An 8,001-nucleotide genomic window follows, 5' to 3' on the forward strand; every position below is an offset into this window, starting at 1 on the left:
ATGGACAAGAAACTTGGAGAGCTCCGGGGAGCTTTGGATCCTCTATTTGTTTTCTTTCTGTGTGTTTCCATTAATATATCTTTTCGGAGGTTAAACAATAAGCATTCATGTAACCCGACTGTATGTGAAGCTTTTTTGCCTGCACATTGTCAAACGTTGTAGAATAGCCACATATTTTTAAATAAACACGTTCTGATGAAAAATAAACCAATTACTCTTGCATCACATCACAAGAGAAAGCAGTAACGACACTTGAGGTGGCACTTTATAGAATGTCCAAGACATCGCAATAGATGTACGGAAAGATCACCTTCAGATAATGAAGTGTGCAAAACATAATGATCATGTGATATGAATATGATCATATGTATAGATACATATGTACATACAGATACGTACATAGATACATACCTACATAGATACATATGATTATACACAATGATTAATTTTGTTTAGAAAAAAGCATACTGATAGAAATATCACTTTTTAATATGCTAAGTAAAGATCAGTGTTGGCAACTTACATTTTAAAAAAAATCTTGGCATCGGGAGAAATAATCAAAATCAATATAAAACATATCATTTGGCATCATTTGTAAGCATGCCAGTGTGTTTGTATTTTCTTCTCCTGCTGGCAATGGAATTTCAGAAGGCAGAGCAGTTATTCCCTTTATACACTCTTCGGAGAATATTATCTAGCCGTGTGTGCACTGTAATAAAAGTAAAAATCAAAGGTTAAATTTCAACCTTTTTAATTCTAGTAGAGATGAAATCTCTCCATTATCCATTCTGTAGTGAGTGCCTGTTTGAACCTGAATTACAAGGGAGATTTTGTCTTTACAAGTGCAAAAGGCATAATGTTTTGTTCTCTTTAGGACCCATAGCCTTGAATTATGAATTAACCATCTCTGTCAGACCTTTGCTTCGGCACCACAGTTTATGACCTGTGGCTTTGGTGTCTCATAGTCAGCTCAGACAGAACTCGTAATTTCAGCTTCCCAGAACTTGCTATATGATTGACTTGTTTTTAAAAGATGACGATTTTTTAAGAGAAAGCAATAAATTGTTGCAGTTACCTAAAAATGTGGTGATTGCTTATATAATAAAGCAACCACTATCCATCAGTGAGTGCTAATTAGTATGATAATTAGCGCTGCACTCTGTACCTCATAAACAAAGAATGAATTACAAGTTTCAGTCCGCAAAACCGCATTTTAATGATCGTGGCACAATCAACAGAGTAGAAAATAATTAAAGGAAATATGACACACAGTTCCACGATGACATCATTACAAGCCTTACTAAAAGAGGTGTGCTGGAGAGAGGCCTCTTTAGATACCACGGGGACTCTGCTGAGTGTCACGGCTCATGACTTTATCTGCTCTAAAGGTCTAACTGAACCTTTCATCTTTGTGTCAGAAATTCAAGACTCCAATGCTTTTCTTTGTTCATCGTTTAATTTTGGCAATAGCCTGCTATCACAAAAGTCTCACAAAAGCAGCAGATTTGCTGCAACCCTGTTTATACGCTGTTCCTTCCCCATCCTTTTATGCACCACTGAATACTGACCAGAATTTCTTTCTCCCAGCAATCCTTAGACGCTCACTGCCTTACACAGAAATATATATCCGGCAGAGACGGAGCGATGACAACATTTCTTCCCAGGCACTCCCGTAAAATAGGTATGGTGGGTTTTGCTACTTCCCCGGCCTGTTTCTCAGCATCTCTCACTCCGAGTTGCGGCGTGCCAGCTTCTCAAGCAGGTAGACAGGAAAGTCCTTCACTCTGCAGCGCATGGGGGCAGCAGGCACTGGGGCGAGCTGCCCCGTGGAGTTACGGTGCTGTGGTGCTATTGAGTTCCCCACAGACAGTCACCCACTCAAGAAGCCTCATCTCTGCACGGACGACTTAGCAGGAGCAGTAGGTCATCTTCACTGCTCAAAGAGCAGCAGCGGGTGTTTCTGCACCCACTTAAGGCATGGAAGAAATATAAGGCAATTCCAAGGTACAGGGAAGTAGCAGGGAGGGCTTTCTCCTGAACAGCATTTTACACAGGCAGCAGGGCTGGGCGTCCTTCATTTGGTGACTGCAGATTCAATGTTGGTCGTCTTAGGTTTTCGCCAAGGACCTTACCCCAGATGCAGGTTATAGCAGCTATGGTGATGCAGAACTGGATCAGAGTTCCCAGTGCTTATTGTTCACCATAAATCCAACTGTACTGGTGCCACTCCTCATTTCCGTGTGAGTCACTTCCAGCTCAGTCAGACATCTCAGCTGTTTGCAGGAGACTTTTTAGATCTTCAAAGGAGGCAAAAATAGCTTTAATTTATTTCTCTTTCACTAAGCAGTCCTTAAATCCACTTGCATTCACTCCTCAATTTAGACTTTCTCCCTGCGCAGTGCAACCCAGGGGGTGAGTGTGAGCCCTGTTCCCCTTCCTTAGCATGTGCATCTCCTGCGAAACTGCTTGCTCCAGTTCCTAAATTGCTACAGACCCTTCCTTACACTGCAAAATGGCCAGAGAGCAGGGTGAGGTCCCAGAACTAGGGCAGGAGTCTGTTCAAGACTTGGGAAATGGGACAGAGACCTTAAGGGTGGAAGAAAGAGCAAGGGGACACATTACAGAGTGGATTTCCAAGCAAAAGGGTAGAAACAACTGAGAGCGCATTGTATTTTCATGATTAAGGTAGCTTAATTTGCGTAAATATAGTTTAATTACAGAAATTCCTTTCCAAAAGAAAGGGGCACACTCAAACATACAACTTCAATTTTAGACAGACTTTTGGAAGGCCTGATTCTTTATCGGATCAAATTCTCTTTCTTATCGGTGACAGCCCATTAACAACTAGCCCTGGAAATTCTGCCTTGCAGGGAGCAGAGGCAGAGACCCTTTTGTGCATGGGTGGAGCGGACAGCCGGGCTGCGGTTAGCGGGAGACAAACAATACCTACAGGAAAATGGGAAGTTCCTTGGAAGTGCTTAATGTGGCCAGCTGGAACTGTGAGCGGAAGCCTGGGTGGATGTAACACACCATAACAAATGTCAAGCCATTCTCCCCGTGTAATAGCAGGGATCCCATCCCCAGCTGGGTGTTCATGGTGCTGCTCAGGGAGGGTGCTCTTCGATTTACCAAACCTCTGCTTAAGCCCCAGTAGCCTGTGGGTACCCCATTCCTGGGCACTGTCTGTGGGAGTCCCTATGGCTAAAAACTCCAGCTTTTCCATGGTGGGAGGGCTGACCTCGCTTCCCCACGGTTAGCGCAGCCTGGCCATGCCTTTGCAGAGGCCAGCCCCACATGGGGCACTGGTGGGCTCCGGCTCTCGGGATTTTGGCAGCACTTGGCTGGGGATGGCTATTCAGGAGAGAGATGGGCCAGAAAGGCCCTGACTCATCCTGTGTTGGGAAGCTGGGAGGGAGCTGTGGATCGCTGCCCAGTTGGGGGCTGCTCCTGGGGCAGAGCCAGCCGGGGAGGAGGGAGCCGGGCAGGCGCCCGCCTTGCCTTCCCACGTGTGCGCCTCCAGCCCTCCGCACCCCGCACCAGCTCCGCTCGGGCATCCTTCGCGCTCACAGGCAGGATTTGGTTTTGGCACTTCTGGTTATCGTTGATGAGAAATCAAAATGTGAAAAGGTACGGCTCAAAGCCTGTTGCAGGGAATAGTGCGTAATACATTGTTTTAAACACATTTATTAGTGCACCCAATGTACCTTAAATTTTAAAAAGTGATGTGAAAAAGTATTCATATGAGAATACCCTTAAGAACCGGCAAAATCATGATCTATGAAGCACCATTAGTAAATACGTAAGTAATAATCATCAGTAACAACATCAGTAATAACAGCTGCACCATCCTGTTGGTTATAAATTAACGACGACAGTGCTAGACTGTAAGAAGCTCCAGGCTAAATCTACGATAACCCATAAATGGAGTCCTTGCAAGCTGTTTAATCATTTAGAAACCTGGTCTGTGACTGGTCTGAATAGCCTTGGTCTGAATAGCCTGTCTGGTCTGAAAATCCTTGTTGATGCTCAGTTTCATTTCTCCACTTGGTTTTACATTCATTACAAGTCAGAAACATTTGCTTATGAGTTCCAGTGTTTTTCTTCCCCCCCCAGCTCCTTGCTTTCTTAACCCATCACCCCTCTAATAACTCCTGGCTGGCAATTGTGCTGAAGACAGCAGTAATACTTGTCTAGGTGGAGTTTCAGAGTCATGAGGGAAGGCCTGGCAAGAAATCCAAGGAGAACAAAGGCAGCTTGTTGCTGCAGAGGCAGAAAAAGAAGGAGGGACTAGTTCGTAAGAGCTGGCTAGTTAGCCTTGCTTCTCTACATGCCACTTTTCACATGTAGCTGTCGGAGGCTGAGCAAAGGATAACAGAGACATGTCCAAGGTTTGCCTTCCAGTCTATCTGAAGCAGAGGTAGATGCTCCCTACCAAGTCCTCTGATTTGCAAGTGCCAGCTCACTCCCTCCTCTTCCTCCCTCCTTCGGACGCCTGCTGTTCACTACATACATAGTAGCAGCTCCTTCCTGGAAACATGGTGATGACCTGTACACCCTACAACATGAAGCAGGTGGAAAAATGGGAAAATGTATCAATTTCACACCTAACTTTCTAGTAAACAATTATTTGATAGACATCTAAGGCTCACAGGGTAAATTCCCTAAACCATTTTACTTTTCTGGTTTGCCCTCAGTTGTCAACAACAAAAGGCTGAAGAATACAGAGCATATGTTGTTTAACCCTTTCCTGTATGTTTCCCACACGTCTCAGTAGCATGTACTGTTGTGCAAAATCTGTGTTAAATGTATAAAAATTGTTCCTAATCCCATTAGTGTGTCTAATGGAAAATGAAGCACTGGTTTATTGAGGTTAGTTCCACTTACAATGTCAAATATTAAATTACAATTTGATGCATGGTTTACTCTCATGTAAGTGTATATTAAAAAGCATCGCTATTTTATCATACATTTCTAGAGACAGAATTCAAGTTCAAACACATAATGGTGAAAGAAGCCAGTTTTAAAAGACATAAAAGGTAAGACCTTCAAATGGTGTTATTTGAAGTTAGTCACACTTAGCCACAAAAGTGAATTACTTGATATTAAAACTGCCTAAGGTCGAGTGTTGCTGGAAAGTTGCTGTTTAGAAAGTCCACCATATGATTTTGCTGACTAATTTTGCATACAGTGGTATAATGGCTGACTACAGTTACCATGCATTTGCCCTTGTGTTCGCCCTGCAGGCAGAGTCTTTGTTCATGAGTGGGCCCAACTTCGATGGGGGTGTTTGATGAATATGACAGTGACAGGCATTTCTATGCAACGGGGCAGAATCAGGTTAAAGTTACAAGGTAATTCAGCATTTTCCTCCTTCTACAAGCCCTTTGTGGTGGGCTTTAGAAGAAACCTGACTGGTCTTTTTCTATAAACTTTTGAGGTACCCCTTTTTCTTTTAGTTTTTATTTTATCCCTCATTAAATATCTTTCCTACTTTATGAATAGATCATGTGATTTTCTCTGCATTCATCTTTACACATTTCTGTGGTTGATGGATTGGCAATGATGTTGGCACTTGTTTTTTCTGAACTGACGCTGGAGACTTAATCATTTCTGTGCCCTGCCACTGGAGAGGAAATGGTGCGTGTGCAGAAATCCTCCTTCCCCCTCCTCACGGTGTTTGTCTATCTAAGCTTTTCCTTCTCATCTCACCTCTCTCTTCTTGGAGTACACTGCAACTTTGGGGCTTTCCTATTAAGCTTCTGGGTCTCTCTTGCTTCAAACTCATTTTTTTAAATCTTTGCTACCTCTGCACAACTTCCCCCCATGCTCTCACCACTGCAGGAGTGCCTGGCTCACTATCTGTTTTTCCTCTCTGTCCATACGGCCAATGGACCTCAAGAAACAAAGTTTTAATACAGTGTATTTGACCTGCAACTCACTGACCGAGTGCCTGTACATAATCAGGAAGCCATTTAACAGGCATTTTCCAGGGTACAGCAATATTTAGAAGTGGTAACTACTGAGTTAATAAGACTACTTCTGCAATTGTAAACTTTAAATCTGTAACTGTAATATTTTTACTCAGGCAATAGACTGAAGTGATGGAGAAGCAAACAAATCAATGATTATTCTTAGTGTCACTTCTCAATGTATATTCATATCTTTTTACAAGGATAACTGTTTTACGTGGGCAGAGTACAGACTATTCTCCGAGCAGCATTAATGTCAGCACTATATTTAGATAGGGTTTTTAAGTGGAAGTGCATTCTGTTTTATCCTTACGTGTTTCTCTGATCTTACTGGCATCTATATCTGTGAAAAAAAAATTCCTGCACTGAAGGTAATTGTGTTGTTAATAAGCTAACATGGCTTTTTAAGGAAGGATGTGCATTTATTCCTGAAAGAAATCAAACGCAGAATCGTCAATAATGTATACGCAAAGTTTATCATCTGTAAGTACAAACATATAAGAACAGATTTCTTTCAATGAAACATACTGTTATAGAATTTGCTATATCCTCCTTTTTGAAATGTAACATTTATTTCAACTTTTATGTAAGTAAATCAACTGTAATGCATACTGTTATTAATGTAAAATGAAGTTTACCATCAGCTGATGTCTCAACCATATAAATCAGCAGTGAAGATTTATTTCCATCTCTATTTTTATTTGTCACTCTTCTTTGTTGCTTAATTCTGATTTTTGTCTATTTGTTTATCATTGTAGGTGGCTGAATTTTGTCATGAGCATAATCAGAACAGAGAAGCACCCAATCTGCAGAGTCGAATGTGCAACTACAGAAGCACATGGGAAACCGTACAGATTTTGAAAATAATCTATTCTTTAGCTTTATAATGAAATAATAGATGATTTTGCTAGGAAATTAGCATTTCCTTGAGTTAAAACACAGTATAAAAAGGCATCTTAACTTCAGACTGCAGTCTTCTCAAACAGTTTTAACATACCGTCAAAACCAGAGGAGCTGCACAGATTGCCTATCAGAGACTGCAAGACTTTTCCTGTTATTCTTGTATTCTAGATAAATGAATCTAGAAAGCATAAATACATACAACCATTTTTGTTTTATGCTAATTTATGCCATTTTTATAGCTAGGTTCTGGCATTGTTAAGAATGACGGGATCTATTCCAAGTACTTGTTTGCTCTCCCTGAGAATGGCAGATACAGCCTGAAAGTTTACATCCAAGCTAACAGAACTATCGCGCCACAAACTGCAACACCATGGAGTCATGCTATGTCTTTACCAGGTCATATAGAAAACGGTACAGTAAAGTAAGGCAGAGAAAATTATACAGCTGTTTATTCCAGCACTTGTATACATCAAGTCCCTTCACAAATACTAAGAGTAGGCACTAGAGCAATGACAGCCCAGCTAAGAGGTATTCAGTTTTGAACACTTTTCAAACACTGTGTGTGGTTGTTTCCACCACACAAGAAAAGTCTGTATTCCCCAGAAGAATATTTAAAGTAGACTGTAAACAGCTATAATAGAGCAGTATCTGTGTACTACAGATAGACAGGATTTGTGTTTTGCCTGTGAAAAGAATAACTGCAGGTTTATCAACTAGAGTACTATAATCAGTCATCTTAAATTAAGAATTGTTGACGTTTTAGTACATTAAACTCTCCTGTAATTATTTTATAACAAGTGACAGTTACTTCAATTTCATATTAGCTTTGTTAGTAATTAGCACTCTTGAAACTGTAAAGAAATAGCTATTGCACTAGAAATTATTGTACTTAATTGAGGTTAATGGATTTTTCAGATTTAAAACCATATAAATGAGGTGAAGTTCAGGCCACATGCATACTAGAAGAATATGCATATAATTAACGAGCATTTTTTAAAGCTTGAGGTAAAATCAAGATGAACCCATCAAGACCCTCAGCTATTAAAAATGATACTCATATCAGAAGAGAAGGTTTCCATAGAACAGCTGCAGAAAGCTCCTTCATGGTGTCTGCAATTCCAATGGGGCC

Source organism: Calonectris borealis, chromosome 8 (assembly GCF_964195595.1).
Source record: "Calonectris borealis chromosome 8, bCalBor7.hap1.2, whole genome shotgun sequence".
In the NCBI taxonomy this organism is placed as follows: domain Eukaryota; kingdom Metazoa; phylum Chordata; class Aves; order Procellariiformes; family Procellariidae; genus Calonectris; species Calonectris borealis.